We start from the raw sequence: 22,333 nt of genomic DNA, 5'->3' as shown, positions 1-22,333 counted from the left end.
GTAGAGGCATTATCAGGTAATCAACAGTGATCCAGTACTGTTGTCTACTCTGTGTACTTTATTCAAATCTCACCATCTGTCTCACTAATATTCTATACAGCAAAGGAGAAAAACAATTTCTGGTCCAGGGTCCAATTCAGGACCACACATTGTATTTACTTGTCATATTTCTTTAGTCTCTTTGACCAGAAACATTTTCTCAGTCTTTCTTTCATGTTCTTGATATTTATGAAGGGTGGAGGCCATTTCTTTTGTAGATACTTTTGTATTTTAGATGTGTTTTCTTAAACAGTCTTTAAGTGGATTTTGTTTATTGTTTTATACAGTTGGAAAACATATTTCTTCCACTAGATACTTATCTATTTACATTTATTACTGATAGTAGTTATTGATATACTTGGATATATTTCTACATCTTATCATGGATTTTCTATTTGTCCTACCTTTTTAATGTCATTTTTCTCTTTTTTTTCTTGCATTCTTTTGAATTGAGTTTTTTTCTCATTCCATTTTCTTCTTTATTATATGCTTTGTTTCTATTCTTTTACTTGTTATCCTAGATATTTTAATATACATATTTGGCTTATCAAATCCTAAAGTTAATCATATCATCGCCCTCTTCTCTAGTAATACAGTTATTGTAAAACATTTAATCATGACAGTCCTGAAATGTATTAATCTTGGCATCCATTTTAGGTTTATTTTGTTTTCTTTTAACTCCATAAGACAATATTATTATTATTTATAAAATCAATGTTTATTTAGTTTTGTCCACATATTTACTACTTTCTTTCTTGATGATTTCTTTTTGCATCTTGGATCTTCCATCTGGGATCAATTTCCTTCTGCATAAAATATATACCTTTTAGAATTTCCCTTATCGAGTGTCTGTTGGTAGCAGTCTGTCAGGCTATTTGTGTTTGAAAATATCTTCCTTTGTCCCTTTTTTAAAAGACATTTTGAGTTTACAGTTCTAGAGTGTCAGCTATTTTTTTCTCAGCCCTTTGAAAATATTGTTCCATGGTCTTTTGATTTTCACTGTGTCTGTCTTTGTGCTTTATCTGAAGGTAGCTGTCTTTTCTCTCTGGCTGCTTTTAAGAGACTTTTCTTGTCCTTGTTATTCTGTGCTTTCTCCAGGATGTATCCAGGCATAGGTTCCTTTTTATTATCAAGCTTGGGATTCATTAGGCTTCTTCAACTTGTGGAGAGGTGTCCTATCACTTCTGAAAAATTTTTAATCATCAATCCAAATGTTCTTTTTTCCTATTTTTTTCTCTGTTGTCCTTTTAGAGCTCTGATGTCACATATCTCTTAGTCTCTCTTTTGTGATTTCTATCACGAGCTCTCTATGCTGCCTTTGGGATGATTTATTTGATCTATTTTCCCATTTCACACTTAAGCTTTTTCTAGTCTGTCTGTTAGGCTTTAATTTTTTTTGTTCCAGGAGTTATATTTGTTTTAGCATATGTGCTGCCAAAATGAGTACTACATATATATATGTATATATATATATAATATATGTATTAATATGCTTCATCATTTCTACAGTGGCTTTTTTTCCCTCATAATTTTAAACCATTCTTTAATTTATTTAGACAGAAAGCCTTTTAGACATTTTTTTCAGGTCTGTTCTGATGGCTTGGGCTTGGGCTTCATGGTACTGTTTTTGTCCTGTTATGTTTTGTGTCTTTTTTTTTTTTACTGTGACTTCATATTTCATTTTTTCTTTTGCATGAATTCTTTGAAACTGATAAAGCAGACTCCAGAGAGGATTTGAATTTGTTTCTGTCAGGAACCTGGAGGAACTACCAGCCCAGGACAACTTTAAACTGACTTCTTAGCTTGTGATTTATGGGAACTCCCCCCCCTGTGCCCCTGCCCCGGTAGTATGACTTTGGCATGACTGGCTTGTGGTTAAAAATTTGGGGGGAAGTGTCCTGCCCTCTCCAAGACTAAATTTCTAGGTAAATAATTTTGCTTTCAATTCCTTCTTTTTCTAGTTCCCTCTTAAACTGGTGCTGTGGCCCTTTGCAGTCTCAGCTTTATGAAGTGGGCTCTCCAATTAAACCTCCTATGTTGGGTGAATCGTGGGCTTTGTGACCTCTGTTCTGTGGCTTTATGGGACTGAGAAAACCAAAAAAGCAAGCTCATTCATTTTAGCAAATGCTCCCCAAGGCAAAAAAAAGAAAAAAAAATCATTGATTACCTCTCTGGCTTCCTACTTTCACTGAGTTCTCCTTACTAAATAGCTAGATAATTGATGTATTAAAATTTTTTTATTGTATTTTTGCAGTATTATGTTTTCTGCAAGAGGGCCAAGCAGGGTACTTTGTTAACCAAATTGTTGGAAATAGAAATCTAGATATCAACTTGAAATTATAGTTGGCCCTTGAACAACAAGAGTTTGAACTGGGCAGGTCCATTTATATAGGGAGTTTTTTCAATAGTAACTGCTACAGTACTGAACCATCCAGGTTGTTTGAATATGTGGATGAAAAACTGCAGATATGAAGGAGCTGACTCTAAGTTGTATGAGGATTTTCCACTGTGGGGGCCAGGGAGGGGGACAGGTGGTGCCCTAACATCTGCATTGTTCAAGAGTCAACTGTATATTGGGGAAACCTTTCTTAATACTGAATAACTGGATAGCATTTGACTATCACAAGGTAAAATGTATGACAGTACTTTTCATAGAAAGCTAATAAAAGTATAGCCAGCATTAATATTGTAAATACATAAATAAAACAGTCAAGCAGTATTTGATCAGGATTTTAATGCAAACATGTACATTTAATTTTATCATTTAATACATTATTTATGTAATGATTGTGTAATAGAAAGAGCTGGGGTTTTGTGGGGGTGAAATATCATATTTTCCTGACTTCCACTCTCAAAGATTCTCTCGGGCTTCCCTGGTGGTGCAGTGGTTGAGAGTCCGCCTGCCGCTGCAGGGCACACGGGTTCGTGCCCCGGTCCGGGAAGATCCCACATGCCGCGGAGCGGCTGGGCCCGTGAGCCATGGCCGCTGAGCCTGCGCGTCCGTAGCCTGTGCTCCGCAACGGGAGAGGCCACAGCAGTGAGAGGCCCGCGTACCACAAAAAAAAAAAAAAAAAGATTCTCTCATACCCTGAATGCTGGCCTGGCAATGAAGGTTCTTCAAAATAAGCGGAGCTAATTTGGTTCATTTTTCCTCTCCTCTCCTTGTAGAGACTTGTACCCTGAACTCCACCAGATTCCACCACCACTGGATCCTGACCAGGCTCTTTGCTTTGCCACCTCAAAGCCTTTCAACTTGTCCTTCCTTCTTCTCCCACCTAGGCCTTGATTATTTCTGCAGACAAAGAGTGCATCTTGTGCTTTCTATCTCTGTTTCTACTTTGAGGTTTTTTTTGGCAAAGAGTGCATCTTGTGTTTTCTATCTCTATTTCTACTTTGAGGTTTCTTTTTTAGAAAGCAACCTCTTGAAACCTCACCCTGACAAGACAAGATGTGATCTCTTTTTTTGCTGCCCACAGCCTTTTAAACATCTCTTAAAGCTCTTCTATTCTGCCTTGTGTTATCATTTTTTTCTTTTTTGGTTCGAATGGAAACTTCTCAGATGCAGAGAATCTTATTCATAAGTGTGTTCCTCCCCAAATGCCAAAACCAGTGTCAAATACATGTGGTGTAGGTACAAGAAAAGTACTAGATGTAATACAATCAAAAAACATCTATTTAATTGGATGAAATAGACTAGTTTGAACACAGAGCATTCTTTTATTTCAGTATTAGTGCATGCGAAGTTATGTATGGAGATAATAAAATGGTATGGAAAAATGTGTGTCTGTATGTAAACGGGATTTGGAAACCTTGTGCTATGCGGAAGAAAGAAAATCATTTTTCAGAATGTAGGTGAAAGAAAGAGAAATGATTGATTTGTTATTATTAACCTTGTGTATACGTCTTTGTAAGTGGGTCTTTATTAAATTTTGCAGGATTATTGTCATGAATGAGAATTAGAGGAATTCTTCTAGGATATAATTAAGCATGGGCTAAATGCGAATTGCATAGTTTGAAGTCACACAAGGGTAGCTTAAGTTTAACGTGACAATATTTCAAAATACTATTTTCTTATGTGAGGACTCCAGAATAACCGTGATCATTTTTTTTTTTTTTAGGTGGCAGACCTTTATTTCTGCTCCCTGTTAGATTTCTTGTGTTTTAAAAAGCCTCTGCTTTTATGTGAGACGTCACCTGCAGCCTCGTGGTTTCCCCTTTTCATACTCTTCACCAGATACAAAGCACTTTGGCTTTGCTCAGCATTTTTAACTTTTCCAAAGTATGTTTACATTTTTTTATGCTTGCAACTCTGTGAAGTAGGAAGGATGAGTCTTTCTACTCACCTTTTACCGACGACAACCACGAGCCACAGAGCGGTTAAACTGTGGCTTAAAGGCAGTGGCGCTTCCCCAGCAGCCCACGCTGCTTCCCTTTCCTGAGTGAAATTACGTGGGCCCACAAGTTCTACTGGAACAGACACGGGGCCAGGCTAGGCAGCGCTGCTTGACACACCTGTGTGATTGTGCACTCCATTGTGTGGACAGAGGACTGCAGGGAAATTAATGGGTCAGAGGAAGCTTGTTTATGAATTCACATGTTTTATCTACGCCGTCGTTTGAACCAGCTTTCATAATGACCTCACATCATCACACTAAGAGTTATTCTCCAACTGACTTGGAGATCAGTTCACTTAATTTATGTCACCTGCTTTCTAACTGTTTTACATTCAGATGTGAAAATTTTAATTTTAAAATTAAGTTTTGGGCTCCCAAGCCCCAAACTTGGAAGACCAGTTAACATGCCTTTTGTTAATAGCCGAGTAAACACATCTCCAGCTGAGAAGCAGGGGCTGCTTTCAAATCATTTGCTTCAGCTGGAACTAAATCCATGAATTAGCCCAACGGGGATGATGATGTTATTCAAGAATCTGGGGAAGAAATGAAAGATGAAACTGTTCATATCTTTTTACTCTTTCGGTAATTCATGTACAACTTCCCAAAAGGTGAGATTTTTCATAATACTTCTGTCAGACGCTTATTTACCCCAAGATTTCCATTTTAAAGTTGTGTTCAGCTTTGTGGCCTGTTTTCACAGTTTTGTCATTTAACTTCATTTCATTCTTCTGTTTTGCATTAAAGAATTAATTTAACTATAATGTTCTCTGTGAATAAGACCTTCGATTCCAAAATCTGTTTTTCACTAATGGATTTCTTTAATCCTCAGATAGTTGTCATTTTCCTCCAGACCAAATAAGTTTTTCTTTTTTCTCCATTATGATGACCTAAGTCAGGACTGCAGGCCAGAATATGCATTTTGCAAGTAAAGTAACCTCAACTTTTACTGTTTCCATTAGCTGTATTCAAGTGGTTCCCTTAAAATAATTCCTGGCCTTAGTTTTTGCATAATGAAAGTAATGAGGTGAGGTCACCAGCAGGCCGAGCGGGAGGTGGGATGACTCTTATCCTCAATAAAGGGCTGCTGGATGTCGGTAACTAGGTCAGCAAATGGGGTCTGGGGAGGACTAGGGTCATCAATGATGCTTTACTAGTTGAATGGAGGTTGTGTAGATGCAGTTTAGAGTAGGGCAGAGGTGCTGAACTTGGGGACAGACTGAAGTTCTAGACCCTCTTCTGCTGCTTTCTAGCTCCAAGACCTTCGATAAATTACCTAATGTCTCTAAAGCTCATATTCCTAACTTATAAAATAGGAACAAAAACAATATCTCCTAGGGTCATTCTGTGTATCAGTTATCTGTCGCTAAGGAAAAAGCTATCTCAAAGCTTGGTGGCCTAAAACACAATAATTTATTTGCTCACACTTTGGGCTCAGTTCTGCTGGGCAGTTCTTCTGTTGGTCTTTTCTGGAGTCACTCATGCAGCTACAGTGATCTGGGGTTTACCTGGTGGATCCAGGATTGGCCTCACCCTGATCTGGCAGTCATCTGGGACTGTCAACAGAATGCCTCAGTTCTCTACGTGGCTGCTTCAGCAGCCAAGTCCAGGTGTCTTACATGGCAATGGCAGTAATTCCAAGAAGGCAAGTCCCAATGTGCAAATGCTTACCACGTCTCTGCTTATGTCGCATTTGCTAAATGTCTTTGGCCAAAGTAAATCACATGACCAAGCCCAGGGTCAGTGAGGGTGGGAACTTTGCCACAGTATGGAGGCTTGATATATGTGGGACTATTAGTGTAGCAATCTGTACGTTCTCTTGGTCAAACGTGACAATGCATGGGAAATTATTTTTAAAGTGTTGTATCAGTGTAAGTTTTGTGTGGTATGTATGCACGTGTAGTGGCAGGTGGGGAGAAGACATAGTACCTGAAAACTTTAACAGATATTGAATTTACAGTCCTGAAAATAATTATTTAGCTTTTAATCTCTGACTTCCAATATTAAATTAAAATTAGTTAACTCAAGTGGGCTCAGAGGTATAGCATGCTGGAACCTGGATCATGTGATCAGTATATGAAGCTTGGAGAAAAGGACTCAGCTACAGAGAATTGGCACTGCAAGAGAATTGGTTCAAGGATATATCAAATTTATGGATGAATGAGTCATTCATCAGAACCTGAAGGTCTATTCTAAGTGAGTTCAACTTGAAGGTCAGGATAGTCGTCAATGTCATGAGAGCTCACCGCACATCCTGCCTGTGGATGGAGATTGTAAAGGTGAGGATTCATCTGAGACAGACTGGTGGTAACTAGGAAAGCACCATCCCTATACTAGAGGGGATTGGGGCAGTGCAGGGGACATAAAGAGGCAGAACTCCAGCCTACTTCTCTGGACTAGACAAAAATACATGGGGAGGGAGGGCAAATAGCATATGAATTTGGGAGTACTGTGACTCACGGCAGGGTGAGGCAGGTGCTTAGAGTTTGTGTGTCATGAGTGCCCTTAAAGTTGGTCTTTAAGGAATCTTGGGATGCAGAGGGAGGTCAGCAACCATCCTGAACCACTGGGTCCATTGTACAGGCAGGGCTGACTGTGAGGCTGAGGCTCTTAAACTTCCTAAGTCAAGACCAACTTAGGAACTGAAGTGAAAGTGGCAGGTATCAATGGACCCAAATGAAAAGTTTGAGGAGACTGGTGCAGATGCCCTGCAGGATAGTGGGTCTCAAATGTCAGTGAGCACAGGAATTTCATGGTTAAAAGTACACATCCCTGGACTCATCCCAGATATTGTGACTTAGTATATCTGACATGGTGCCAAGGAGTTTGCATTTTCAGGAAACAGCGTAGTGCTAATGATCTAACCTGTGCTCTACAATATGGTACACTTGTGGCTATTTAAATTTAAATTAGTTAAAATTAAATAAAATTAAAAATTTAGTTACTCATCTACTAGCCACATTTCAAGTGCCCAATAGCCACATGTAGCTAATGGCAACAATATTGAACAGTGCAGAATTGGGACATTACCATCACTGCAGAAAGTTGTATTGGATGTGCTGGTTAAGCCACTTACTCAGTAATTCCTTTTCTTTGGACCACATCTGGGTCTGCTAGGCCTTCCTGGTTTTGTGCCCCATCCCACGTCCATAACCACTACTTCCCAGATGAACAACCCTAACCTGAACAATGGTTCAGGACCATGGACAACAGCACACATGGCCGTCTCTCCCCTCAAATAGTTTTAGTCACACAGTACTTAAGTCTAAGCAGGTGAAGAGCCAGGAATGGGAGTCTAAAGTTGAGGAATCCAATGGGGCAGCAAGCCATGTTGACATCAGAGTCTTTGAACCATACTGAAATCTTCAACCCCTAATCCCTTAGCTCAATGGTAGTGACTCTGGCTTCTGGCCACATCCAGCTCTTCTCAAGGAGAGGCAGGGGGAAGAGAGCCTTGAGCTGCTGCTATTTAGAATGTATCATTAACAAGCACCATACCTCTAGGGCAGTGAAGTAGGAGATAAGAATAGAAAGAGTCCAGTGGGACTCTCTAAATTCTGGACTACCACTTATTTGTGATGCAACCATGGGGATGTTACTTAACTTCTTTGAGTCTCAGTTTTCCAATCTGTAAAATGGCTATAATAATATTAATGTTATGAAATGATAAAATACTTGTAATGCACCTCATGAAAGGTCTAGCACACAGTAGGCATTCAATAAATATTAGTTCTATTTCCCTTCATGGTAATTTGGACTTTATACTCTTTAATGTGGCAGTCCCCAATTTACAGTACAGAGTCTCTGCTTTCTGGCAGCAGCGTCAAAATTTAGGGACAGAGGTGACTTGGTAGGCTATCATTTTTTTGTCTGTCCCCAAGTAGGATCTTGTAGAGCTATGTAATTCAAGTACCCAGAATTTCAAATAATGATCTGGAATTAGGCTATCATGGCAGATTCTCTTTCTCCTCTCCCCTCCTCTTCCTCTCCTCCCATCTCTTCTTCCATCTCTTCTTTCCTTTCTCTCTTCTTCTTTCACCTGTATCTCTTCGTCTTGCTTCTTCCTCCTACTTTTTCTCCTCTTTCTTCTATTTCCTTCTTCCTCCTTTTCTTCTTTTTCTTCCTTTTCCTCCTTCTTCAGCTGCTGCTATGAGAACTGCCGTACGTACGTATGTACAGAATCACAATCTCATTATCCACTGGAGCTTAGTGAGTTTTGTTAATGCAGTTTTTTCCCCCAAATTTCAAACTATTAGTGTGCTGATGTATTTGAGAACATAGGTATGTCATTTTCCAAAGATATCTCTTTTACATAGGAATCAGGTGGTTTAAACTCATCAATTAAGATTAGTTTGAGGGCTTCCCTGGTGGTGCAGTGGTTAAGAATCCGCCTGCCAATGGAGGGCACACGTGTTCGAGCCCTGGTCCGGAAGATCCCACATGCCGTGGAGCAACTAAGCTCTTGTGCCACAACTACTGAGCCTACACTCTAGAGCCCGTGAGCCACAACTGCTGAGCCCATGTGCCACAACTACTGAAGCCTGCGTGTCTAGAGCCCGTGCTCCACAACAGCAGAAGCCACTGCAATGGGAAGCCTGTGCACCGCAATGAAGAGTAACCCCCACTCGCTGCAACTAGAGAAAGCCTGCACGCAGCAATGAAGACCCAACACAGCCAAAAATAAAATAAATAAATTTATTAAAAAAAAAGATTAGTTTGAAATTATGCTTTCTTTTTTTAGCTTTATTAAAGTATAATTGACAAGTAAATTGTTTAAGACATTTAAAGTATTCAATATGATGACTTGATATATGTATATGTTGTGAAAGGATTTCCCCCATCTAGTTAATCCACACATCCATCACCTCACATATTCCTTGCCCCCTTTATTGGTGAGAACATGTAAATTCTACTCTCTAGCAAGTTTTGATTATATAATACAGTGCTATGAACTATAGTCACCATGTTATACGTTAAATCCTCTTATGGACCTTACTCAACTTATAATGATAGGTTGTGCCCTATTACCAACTACTCCCTACCCTATTCCCCCTCCCCCACCAAGCCAGTGGCAATCACTTTTCTACTCTCTGGTTTCTATACCTTGACTATTGTGAATAATGCTGCAGTGAACATGGGAGTACAGATATCTCTTTGAGATAATTGTTTATTTTCTTTGGATATATATCCAGAAATGGGATTTCTGGATCATATGGTAGTTATATTTTCAATTTCTTTAGGAACCTCCATACATTTTTCCACAGTGGTTGTATCAGTTTACATTCCCACTAACAGTACACAAGGGTTGTCTTTTTTCTACAACCTCCACAGTGTTTGTTATATCTTGTCTTTTTGATAATAGCCATCCTAACAGGTGTGAGATGATATCTCATTGTGGTTTTGACTTGTATTTCCATGATAATTAGGGATATTGAACACCTTTTCCTGTACTTGTTGGCCATTTGTATGTCTTCTTTGGAAAAATATCTATTCAGGTCTTTTGTCTATTTTAAAATTGGGTTATTTGGTTTTCTGCTATTGAGTTGTATGAGTTCCTTGTATATTTTGGATATTAACCCCTTATTAAATATGTGGTTTGCAAATATTTCCTCCCAGTCCATAGGTTGCCTTTTCATTTTGTTCATGCTCTCCTTTGCTGAGCAGAGCCTTTTAGTTTGATGCAGTCCTACATGTTTATTTTGTTTTTGTTGCCTTTGCTTTTGCTGTCAAATCCAAAATATCATTGCTAAGACTGATGTCAAGGAGGTTACCTCTATGTTTTCTTCTAAAAGTTTTATGGTTTCAGGTCTTATGTTCAAGTTGTAATCCATTCTAAGTTGATTTTTGTGGATGGTGAAGATAGGGATCCAATTTCATCCTTTTGCATGTGGCTGTTGAGTTCTCCCAACATCATTTATTGAAGAGACTGTTTCCTTTCTCTATTTTTGGCTCCTTTGTTGTAATTAACAACTATATATGGATGGGCTTATTTCTGGTCTCTCTATTCTTTTCCACTGATCCATGTGTCTGTTTTTAATGCTTATACCATACTGTTTTGATTACTATAGCTTTGAATATAATTTGAAATCAGGAAATGTGATGTCTTCAGCTTTGTTCTTTCTCAAGATTGGTTTGGCTCAAAGTTATGCATTGATTCTTAATGGATATATTATCTTTATTGAATATTTCTTTTCTGAAATATTATAGTTAACTGTAAAAAATAATATTTGGAAATGCCTGCTACTCCACAACATTTGCCTTCATCACCCTTTGTAATATTGTGAGGGTAGTATCTATATAATTTGGAATGAATCTACATTCTAATTAAATTTAAATAACAGAAAAACATTCTTTTAGAATAGAACATTTAAAAAAAATGATGGTGTTTGGGGGACATAACAAATTGTTTGTCCCCTAGCAGGCACTGCTGTATTAAAGTTGTTAAAATCCAAAGGCCATGTGTTAACTGACATAGTATAAGTATGCATAATAACATGGAAGCAGTGGAAGATCTAGATTCCAATCCCCATCTGGCCATTTGCCAGGAATGCAGTGCTGAGCAAGTTGCTCAACTTCTCTAAGCCTCAGTGTCTTCATATGTAAAATGGGGATAATAACAACCTGCACGGATTTTTAAGGATCAGAGATAATATACAATGCTAGGCACAAAAATGCTAGAATTTATTTTATGTTACTTATATTTACTCTTGTCTAGGAAAAATTTAGAGAATCTAGTATTATATTCATAATGACAATGAGCATTACTAGGGAATCTTATTAATTTTATTAAAAGCAAACATAAACTTGCATCATATAATGTTGATTTCATTCTTTGCATTGAAGATAGTTATTTTAAATATACATAATAGAAGATCACATGATTCTGGAGTGTGTTGCTTGTAAAATTAAAAAGAAATAGAATAGGTCAAACTACCAATTTTTAAAAATAAATAGTTATGAAGTTTCACAACTGGAGAAAAGTATTTCCCTTTCAAATTGCTCTGAAAGCATGGTTTTACTTACCTGATGCATAACTTACTGTCTCATTTTAATCGGATAAAAATGTGCCCTCCAGTGCATGAATTTTAATTTACTTTGTTTTGACTTAATATGTTACCTGTTAAAATAACTAGGAGTAAAACCTTGGCTTTGATATGAAGGGAGAAAGGATCATGATTTGAAGTTCTTTTTCTTCAATTATTTTGACATCAACTTATATGAAAGGGAAGAAAAAACCCTAAGAAGTCTTTCTGCTTTGCATTTATGCCAAGTAGAAATCAAATATACTTCACTTGGATTTTTCTAATTATCGTATTTACTTTCTTTGTGAAGGTGGAGAACTTGATAATTTTAGAACGCTTTACTCTCTTTTGCTCTAGGATATCTATATTACAAAATAGAATGTACTACTTAAAAGAACTATTTACTTTTCTAATGATTTCCTCTTTCCACATGGGAGCAGGGAAATTTTCCTTCCCTTTTCATTACACCTGTCTTCAGTATCAAGCCACAAACACATTTTTGCTGGCCTTTGTACACAACAAATATAGACAAATTTGCTCATAATGGAGCCTGTGGTTACCCTTTCTACACAGATATGGTGAGTCTTTTGCTCTTATTTATTTATTTATATTTATTTTTTACTGAAGTATAGTTGATGTATAACATATGTCATAGGTGTACAATATAGTGATTCACAATTTTTAAAGGTTATACACCATTTATAGTTATTATAAAATATTGGCTATATTCCCTGTGTTGTACAATATATCTTGTAGCTTATTTTATACATAATAGTTTGTACCTCTTAATACCCTACCCCTATATTGCCCCTCTCCCTTCCCTCTCCCCACTGGTATCCACTAGTTTGTTCTCTGTATCTGTGAGTCTGCTTTCTTTTTTGTTATATTTACTAGTTGGTTGTATTTTTCAGATTCCACATATAAGTGATATCATATAGTCTTTGTCTTTCTCTGTCTGACTTATTTCACTTAGCATTATACCCTCCGAGTCCATCCATGTTGCTGCAAATGGCACAATTTCATTCTTTTTAATGGCTGAGTAGTATCCCATTGTATGTATATACCACATCTTCTTTATCTATTCATATGTTGATGGATGTTTAGGTTGCTTCCACATCTTGACAATTGTAAATAACACTGCTATGAACATTGGGGTACATGTATCTTTTTGAATTAGTGTTTTTGTTTTTTGGGGGATATATACCCAGGAGTGGAATTGCTGGGTCATATGGTAGTTGTATTTTTAGTTTTTTGAGAAACCTCCATACTGTTTTCCACAGTGGCTGCACCAATTTACATTCCCACCAACAGTGTACAAGGGTTCCCTTTTCTCCACATCCTCGCCAACATTTGTTATTTGTGTTCTTTTTGATGATAGCCATTCTGACAGGTGTGAGGTGATAGCCCATTGTGATTTTGATTTGCATTTCCCTGATGATTAGTGATGTTGAATATCTTTTCATGTGCCTGTTGGCCATCTGCATTTCCTCTTCGGAAAAATGTTTATTCAGTTATTCTGCCCATTTTTTTTTTTACATTTTTATTGGAGTATAATTGCTTTACAATGGTGTGTTAGTTTCTGCTTTATGACAAAGTGAATCAGTTATACATATACATATGTTCCCATATCTCCTCCCTCTTGCATCTTCCTCCCTCCCACCCTCCCTATCCCACCCATCCAGGTGGTCACAAAGCACCGAGCTGATCTCCCTATGCTATGTGGCTGCTTCCCAGCAATCCCCCTACTGGGCATATACCCTGAGAAAACCATAATTCAAAAAGAGTCATGTACCAAAATGTTCATTGCAGCTCTATTTACCATAGCCAGGAGATGGAAACAACCTAAGTGTCCATCATCAGATGAATGGATAAAGAAGATGTGGCACATATATACAATGGAATATTACTCAGCCATAAAAAGAAACGAAATTGAGTTATTTGTAGTGAGGTGGATGGACCTGGAGTCTGTCATACAGAGTGAAGTAAGTCAGAAAGAGAAAAACAAATATCATATGCTAACACATATATATGGAATCTAAGAAAAAAAAAATGTCATGAAGAACCTAGGGGTAAGACGGGAATAAAGTCACAGACCTACTAGAGAATGGACTTGAGGATATGGGGAGGGAGAAGGGTAAGCTGTGACAAAGTGAGAGAGTGGCATGGACATATATACACTTCTGCCCATTTTTTAATCGGTTGTTTTTTTGATTTTGGGGTATATGAACTATTTACATATGTTGACTATTAACCCCTTACTGGTCATATCATTTGCAAATATTTTCTCCCAGTCAGTAGGTTGTCTTTTCATTTCGTCAATGGTTTCTTTTGCTGTGCAAAACTTTCAAGTTTAATTCGGTCCCATTTGTTTGTTTTTGTTTTTGTTTCCTTTGCTTTAGGAGACAGCAAAAAGAATATTGCTGCGATTTATGTCAAATAGTGTTTTGCCTATGTTTTCCTCTGGGAGTTTTATGGTATCCGGTCTTACATTTAGGTCTTTAATCCATTTCGAATTTATTTTTGTATATGTTGTTAGAGAATGTTCTAATTTTACTCTTTTACATGTAGCTGTCCAGTTTTCCCAGCACCACTTATTGAAGAGACTGTCTTTTCTCCACTGTGTATTCTTTCCTCCTTTGTGGTAGATTAATTGACCACAAGTGTGTGGGTTTAATGAGGCTTTTGCTTTTAAAGCAATGTATCTCATAGTAGCATGTGGTGGTGATTTTTTAAAAACCACTTAATTAAGGTATGACTGATACACAAAACACTGTATGTACTTAGTATACAACTTGATGAATTTGGAAATACTTATACACCTGTGAAATTATCACCATAATCTATACCATAAACATATCTATCACGTCCAAATGTTTCCTCTCACCTTCTTTATTATTATTATTGTGTGTGAATAAGAACATTTAACATAGATCTACTGTTTTAGCAAATTTTAAAATATACAATACAGTATTATTAATGATGGGCACTATGCTGTATAGTGATCTGTGATGCTGATTTAAAAAATAATATGCCAAGGAGAACTGGAGAATCATATATTTCACCTAAATAAGTTAAAATAGTAATGTTATTTCATAGACATTCTTTAGAAATGCAATAACCTAATTTTTGTATAACAGATTTTCAAACACTTATTAAAGCCAACTACCCAATGGGTTTCAGTGTTAGCTGCTCAGGGTGAGGGCAGGAGCATTAATCAGCTTACTTCACCCTGCCCGGCCATGCTAGGATGGATGACGGGAAAGCAGTTAACAGATAACTGCAGTGTGGCAGACTAGCTACAGGCACTGAAATATGCTAGGAAGACCATTGATATGGTTAGCTGTGTAAATGATGCATTTCTAGTTAAAAGAAAAATAACAAAATGAACTCCCACCCAGGCCAAGGAATAGAATTTTGTTCTGTACCGGGTACCCACTGTGTGTTTCTACCAGATCATATTCCTCTCCCTCCTGGCTGAATTTTGTGTGATATTGCCTTATTTCATCATAGTTTTATCCCTCTGTATGCATTTTAGTGAACATATTGTTCAGTGGTTTCTGCTTTATATAAATAGAATCATACTTAGGCATTCATCTGTGACTTACTCCTTTGCTTCAGTTTTGGATTTCTGAGATTCGTCCTTGTTGATGCATGGTGTTCCAGATATTCATTTTCACTAGTGCAGGTTATCCCAGTATATGAACACACTACCACTTCGCTATCTGTTCTACTGTTGATTGACATTTGTGCTGTTTCCTCTTTCTTTGGTATTACTTACAGTGAATTATAAATATATTTGTATTCTCATGTACATGTGAATGAGTTTCTCTAGGGGATTTAACTAGTAGTGGGACTGGGTCATGCAATATATGTTTTCAACTAAGTGTTTTCCAAATTGGTTGTAATGATTGTAACAACTAACAATCCTATCAGCTGTGTATGAGAGCCCCTGTTTCTTCACTTCTTTGCCAACACTTGTTATTTCTCTACTACATTTGTAGTGTGGCTATAGGCTTTAGAACTATAGCAAACCTGGCTTCAAATCCTGGTTATAGCATGTGACCTTGAACTAATAATATCAGCTTGCTGACTTCTTGTAACGAATAAATGATACAATGTATTAAAAGATGCCTATATCGTGCCCTGGTCTGGGAAGATCCCACATGCCGCGGAGCGGCTGGGCCCGCGAGCCATGGCCGCTGAGCCTGCGCGTCCGGAGCCTGTGCTCCTCAACGGGAGAGGCCACAACAGGGAGAGGCCCGCGTACCGCAAAAAAAAAAAAAGATGCCTATGCATCTTTACACTTGTAACCATGAATTATTATTGCTATTATTACATATTCCTTGTGGTAAGCTTTAGGACTCTTTAAGAAAATTAAAAAGATTCATTCTCTATCATATGTTATTTAGAACAATCCCAACTTCCTTCCTAACAATGTCATTTGACCAATGCATATATAGTATGATGCATACATATTTTACACACATTCACCTACATATACAGGTAAATCGAGGAACAAGGCACTTCTATATGTGGTGGAGAATATTCTGTTGGTCTGGCTAAAAACAGAAATATTGAGATATGTAGAACTATTTATCTTTCTTATTGAATTAACATTTAGTCAAGGAAAATTACTTTCTGGTTCTCCTTAAAGGCAGACAAGTGTAGTTTTCCATTCCTGAGAGTTTTCTGAGGGCATCTGTGATGGATTAAAGATAGCTTCAAGTTGTTTGACACTTCTTACATTGAGAAGTCCATTTCTCCTCCCCTTGAATCAGGGCTGGCCTGGATTGTTTTGATCAACAGAGCACAACAGAAGTGATGCTGCCAGTTCTGGGGCTAGACTCCAAGAGGTCAGACAGGGTTCTCCTTTGTCTCTTGGAGTCCTGATCACAAGTCAACCATCGGGTAAGAACTCTAACAACCCTGCTGGAGAAAACATGTGGAGAAGTCCTGAGATTATATAGTGAGGCAGAGGAGCTCAAGTAAACCCAGCCATCTGCAGCACTGTTAAGACATTGGGCTAGTGAGGGAAGCAGCTGCAACTAACGTCCAGCCTAGCCCAGCCACTGGCTGAATAGCACACGTGACCCCACTGGATGCCATATGGAGCAGAAAAATCACCTAGCCCAGCCCTTCCCAAATCATAAATATAATAAAAAGGTGCTGTTTTAAGCCACTGGGTTTTGGTAGTTTGTTACACAGCAGTAAATAACTGAAAGAGTAAGTTTTCAAGGATGATGCCCAGGGTGGTGGAATGCTGCATTATTCCGTTTCTGGCCAACGTGAGTTCTCATGTCTGACTCTAGAAATGGAGATTCCTTGTATATGTGAAGGAACAACAACTATTCTGACAGTGACTCAAGGGTTTTAATCAAATCTCAAAAAACTAAGAACTGCAGTATTTGGCAACACAGATTTGTCCAACTCAGCCTCTGAAGTAGTACCAATGGGTAGATTGTAAAAAGCTTAGATGACTTCCATGGTGTTGGTCTCAAAATGTTTAAGATTTTTCTCTCAGATATCCTACTTTCCTTTAATTATGCTTTTTTATTTGCTAAATGTGCATAAGCTTATTTGTGTTCTTAGCTAAAACATTCTTATAAAGTATACTTCCTTTTGTTGGAATTAAATTACATCTTTTAAGCTTTTTTTTTTTTTGTGGTATGTGGGCCTCTCACTGCTGTGGCCTCTCCCGTTGCGGAGCACAGGCTCCGGATGCTCAGGCTCAGTGGCCATGGCTCACGGGCCCAGCCGCTCCACGGCATGTGGGATCTTCCCGGACCGGGTCATAAACCCGTGTCCCCTGCATCGGCAGGCGGACTCTCAATCACTGCGCCACCAGGGAAGCCCTCATCTTTTAAGCTTTAAGTGGCATCTTCTAGTTCTAGCATTCTAGGGTTTAGTGAAAAGTCCCTACAACATTTATACCTCTAAGGATTTACAACCTTCAAGTCTCCAGTGTTACCATCTTTTGGTCTCTTGTTTTCATACATTTTCCTTGAGTATCTAAAAAAATAATTAATTACCCTTCTCTGGATTTTTTGAATTTCTAATAGTACTTTTTTTTGCAATTAGTATATAGAATGGAAAATTTTAATCTTCTATACTCTGTCTGTTCCTAGCATTCTGTTGGGTTTATAATTCAGAGCAGCCTATTGGGATGGTGTGGTGAAACTTCACCTTCGCAGTGATTATAGATATTCCCCAAATGATTTCTCATTGGCAGGAATCCTGGAAGCTCACCTTTTCTTTTCCTATACTTCTCCCCAGCATATTGAACACTATCTCTTATACCCTCAGTTTCGGCCTGGGGTCCTAGTTCAAATAGCACAGAACCAAATTAGCTCAGAATCATAACCCTGTATCCACTAGACTTTGGGCATCACCTCTGCCCAGTGATACCCACTAAACTGACCATCCAAGCACATCAAATCCTCCAGAGAGGCCCTTGGCATAGAATGGATGAGCACCTTTGGTGATTCCGCCATACCACATCCCCTTGACTTGAAGGATGTGTTTTCAACTTCTCTTCTCGCCCTTATGGAACATGTAGCATGGTTCAGGACGACTCCAGGCCAAGATTTTTCCCCAGGAAACTTAAAAAGAAAAAACCTCTTTATTATGGAAACGTTCAAACATACACAAAATAAAGTAGAAAAGTAAATCCCCTGTACTTACTTAGTTACTCACTTGGCTTCAACAATTATCAGTATGTGTCCAATCTTGTTTCCTCTATGTTCCTAACTATTCTTACCTCTTACTTCTTCTAACTCCGCTGGATTATTTTAAAGCAAATACCAGATGTCATATTACTTCATTGTAAAATCTTTAGTATTTACCTCTAAAAGATAAAGAATTTTTTTAAACCATAATACCATTATCATGTCTACAATACTTATCAATAATTTCAGGTAACAGTGTATCCTGGGAAAATATCTTGAGCCTATACAATATTATTAATGTAGGTTTGAATTGCTTTTCTTAAAATGCATTACCTATCCTTATTCACACAGTATAAAATCATCCAACAATTCATCTTCATTCATTTGGTATGCACTACTGAAAGAAATTTAAGGATAATCTACAAACTCTGCTTCCTATGCAATCACCTTCTTTATTTTAGCATTGAATAAGATTGATTTGAGTACAAATCACTTAGGGAAGAAATCCTGTTGTTGACACATCTCCACCCAAGGAAAGGGATATTTAGTATTTGCCCCTTTATCTCCCATCTTTTTGAAGTCAGTTCCCCATCCACATCAAAATATTACTTTTAGGGACTTCCCTCGTGGCGCAGTGGTTAAGAATCTGCCTGACAATGCAGGGGACATAGGTGCAATCCCTGGTCTGGGAAGATCCCACATGCCGCAGAGCAGCTAAGCCCATGCGCCACAACTACTGAGCCTGCGCTCTAGAGCCCACAGCCACAACTACTGAGCCTGCATTGCCACAACTACTGAAGCCCACACACCTAGAGCCTGTGCTCTGCAGCAAGAGAAGCCTGCACACTGCAACTAAGAGTAGCTCCCGCTCGCCGTAACTAGAGAAAGCCTGCACGCAGGAATGAAGACCCAATGCAGCCATAATAAATAAATAATACTACTTTTAGCCCCTGTTTTTAAAAATGAAAAGAAGCTATTATCAAAAGGGTTTCTAATCAGCTTTATTGAGGTATAATTTACATACAATAAAATTCACTTATTTTAAGTGGATAATTCAATGAGTTTTGAAATATGCATGCAATCATGTAACAGACACCACAATCAAGATATAGAACAACTATGTCATCCCCGGAAGTCCCCCTATGTCTCCACCAACACTCTACTGCTTGGCCCATGGCAATGACCAACCTATTTTCTACCACTATAGTTTTATCTTTTTTAGAATTTCATGTAATGTAATCTTTTGTATCTGGCTACTTTCACTTAGCATAATGTTTTTGCAAATCATTGCCTGTAACACTAATTATTCTTTTTGTTGCTGTGTGTTACTCCATCATACAATATGCCAAAATTTGTTTAGCCATTCATAGTTGATGGATATTTAGATGGTTTCCAGTTTTTGGCTGTTGTGAATAAAGCTTCTATGAAAATTTGAGTGTAAGAAGTCGTTGTGTAGATTTATGTTTTCATTTCTCTTAGGTAAGTACCTGGGAGTGGACGTACTGGATCATATGCTAAGTGTGTGTTAACTTACTACCAAACTGTTTTCTATAGTGGCTGAACCAATTTGCATTTCCAACAGAAAACTATGAAAGTTTCAGTTTCTCCACATCGTGGGAAACTGTCAGTATTTAATTTTAGCCATTCTAGGGATTGTGTAGTGGTATCTCTTGGTTTCCCTAATGACTAACAATGTTGGACATCTTTTCATGTATTACTTATTTGCTATTCATGTACCTTCTTTTATGGACTTTCTGGTTTTCTTTTGTTGTTGTTGTTGTTTTGCAGTACGCGGGCCTCTCACTGCTGTGGCCTCTCCCGTTGCGGAGCACAGGCTCCGGACGCACAGCCTCAGCGGCCATGGCTCATGGGCCCAGCCGCTCCGCGGCATGTGGGATCCTCCCGGACCGGGGCACAAACCCATGTCCCCTGCATCAGCAGGCGGACTCTCAACCACTGCACCACCAGGGAAGCCCCAAGTTATAAATTTTGACAAAGTTCAAGTTATCAATCTTTTTCTTTAGAATTTGTGTTTATCCTGTTAAAAATTACTTGCCTAACCCAAGGTCACTAAGATTTTCTCCTATGTTTTCTCCTAGAAGTTTCATAGCTTTAGTTTTACATTTAGGCCCATGATCCATTTTGAGTTAATTTTTGTGTATGATGTGAGGTAAGGGTTTAGAATCATTTTATTTTTACATATGGATATTCAGTTTTTACAAGCTCATTTTTGAAAAGGTTATCATTTCCCTATTTAATTGTCTTGGCATCTTTGATGAAAGTCAGTTGATCATATATATGTGAGTCTATTTCTGGACTGTATTCTGTTTCATTGTTGATCTTTATGTTTATCTTTATTGCCTATATTCTCATTCTATATGTCTGTCTTTAGTCAGTACCACACTATCTTGATTACTGTAGCTTTACAGTGAAATGTGCAAAACTTTTGCCAGGATTTTCACTGGAATTGCATTGAGTCTATAGATCAATTTGGGAGCAAGGACAGTAGATTGGAGCAGCCGTCTTGAAGGCTGCCATCACCAGCTTGTTGCTATAATTCTACTATCTCTTTTAAAGTGGAAAATAGAATGACTGGGCACATCTGTCCAAATTTCGTATCTGTACTTGGTATGCCTTGACCAAATGCTAGTGAGCCTCGAGCCTTCCTTAATAAGACAGTGTGGGATGTCTTCCCAGAAGTTTACAAGGGCAAATGCCAACATTTGGATGTATGCAAATGTTATTCAGTCATTCATTCTACAAATGTTTATTAAGGGTGTACTATGTGCCAGGTACAGTTCTAGGTGCTGGGGGTATAGCATTTAACAAAGCAGACAAGCATCCCTGCCTTAAAAGGGCTGTCTTCTAGCCTAAAGAACCATAAGTATATAGGATTGATTAAAAGTAGAACCTTAAAAAGTATTTTACTTCTTGATCTAGTACTATCTCTTCTAAGAATTTATCTGAAGAAAATAATGAGATGTTGTCAAAAGTTATGTAAAAATGTTCATTGCATCATTTGTAATAGAACCATCCCCCCTCCAAAAACTACATAGTTAATATAGGGGAATGATTAAATAACTGGTGATATATGCATTTGATGAAATATTATGTAATCATTAAAACTTTAAATTTTAGAAGACTGTAAGACCACGGGATAGATAATTTAATCATTTCCTAGTAAGACTGAACCAAGTTACATCTACCAGCAGTGTTTGAGCGTATCCATCTAATTTTACCCTTGCTGCCGTGAGTACTTTGAAAAAACAGAATGTGGGATAATCTTGTGTGTGTGTGTGTGTCTAATTACACAATAAAGCCAGAGCCAGTTTGGATGGCAAAAATGGTATCTTATTTTAATTGACAATTCTTTATTACTAGTGACAATGAATATTTTTGGTCATCTGTTTAGGCTACTTTGTATTTCTTTTGTCAACTGTTTTTCTTTTTAAAAGGAATTTGGATAAATTCTTCAGGTTTAATTTGTTGAGAAGCCACCTGGTTAGTGAGGTTTTTGTTCTTTTATTGAGAAATCTATTTATTGTGCTACAGTGTGGCTTATGAAAGATGCTTTAAAAATTTAAAGTATTCTTTAGGTTTACTTGGAAAGGCAGTAATTTAATGATACTTTAAATTGGAAAAAGCTCACACCAAACTAATATGAGCAGTAAATACTCATCATTCTTTTCCCATATTTCTTTGCTATTTAAAAAGCTTACTGATAGGTAGGGCAGAACTTGATGTGTTGTTGATTTTGCCTATTGTTTTAGATATTTTAAAATATGTATTTCTTGCATACTTGAGCACTATATATTCAACTGCTCTACTCTTCCTGTTTTTGGAAATACCTGTTTCTATAACTTTTGACATTAAATTTTAATTTGAGGGAATTTCCTGGTGCTTCCACTGATGGGCTGGGTTCAATCACTGGTTGGTGAACTAAGATCCCACAAGCCACGTGGTGTGGCCAAAATAATAATAATAATAAATTTTAATATGAGAAATAAAAAATAAAACTAATAGCCTAGGGCCAAAAGAAAATTGTTAAATGTACATCTAAGAAATGGAAAGCACTCAACATCTGTCACTGAATTGCTTTTCTAAAATACAATGAGAGGACTTCCCTGGTTGCTCAGTGGTTAAGAATCCACCTGCCAATGGAGGGGGCATGGGTTGGCGCCCTGGCCGGGAAGATCCCACGTGCTGTGGAGCAACT

This window comes from Leucopleurus acutus, assembly GCF_964270905.1.
Source record: "Leucopleurus acutus genome assembly, chromosome: 9".
NCBI classification, from domain to species: Eukaryota; Metazoa; Chordata; class Mammalia; order Artiodactyla; family Delphinidae; genus Leucopleurus; species Leucopleurus acutus.
This window is presented reverse-complemented; position numbering follows the sequence as displayed.